The sequence below is a fragment of the Tupaia chinensis genome, unplaced genomic scaffold, assembly GCF_000334495.1.
Source record: "Tupaia chinensis unplaced genomic scaffold, TupChi_1.0 Scaffold143644_1, whole genome shotgun sequence".
Classification (NCBI taxonomy): Eukaryota; Metazoa; Chordata; class Mammalia; order Scandentia; family Tupaiidae; genus Tupaia; species Tupaia belangeri.
Genome location: NW_006203492.1, coordinates 420,616 through 421,087, shown reverse-complemented (window position 1 = coordinate 421,087; position 472 = coordinate 420,616).

The following is a 472-nucleotide window of genomic DNA, read 5'->3' as shown; positions in this document are numbered from 1 at the left end:
CCGGGGGGCGGGGCGCTCCCGGGGCTGGGGGCCACCCGAGGGCCGTGCCCAGGTCGCCGTCCTGCCGCGGAGCTCGGGGATGGCCCTGGGGTGGGGTGACTCGGGGACACAGCCGGGAGGTGCCCGCAGGACTGTGGGTGCTCGGTGATCTGGGGCCTGGGATCGTGCCCGCTGCGGGGTGGAGGTTGAGGGGTGCTGGGGGGTGCACTGGGGGAGGTGGAGGTAGGAGGTACGGCCCCGGGGTGGCCCATGCGCTGGAGGGGAGCACCAGGGTGTCGGGGACACAGTCGGGGAGGTGCCCCTAGGACTGCGGGTGCTGGGCTCGGTGGTCTGGGGCCTAGGATGGTTCCCACTGCGGGGTGGGGGCTGGGTGGAGGTTTGGGGGTGCACTGGGGAAGGTGGAGGTAGGAGGCACGGCTCTGGGGTGGTCCGTGCGCTGGAGGGGAGCGACGGGGTGTCGGGGACACATTCG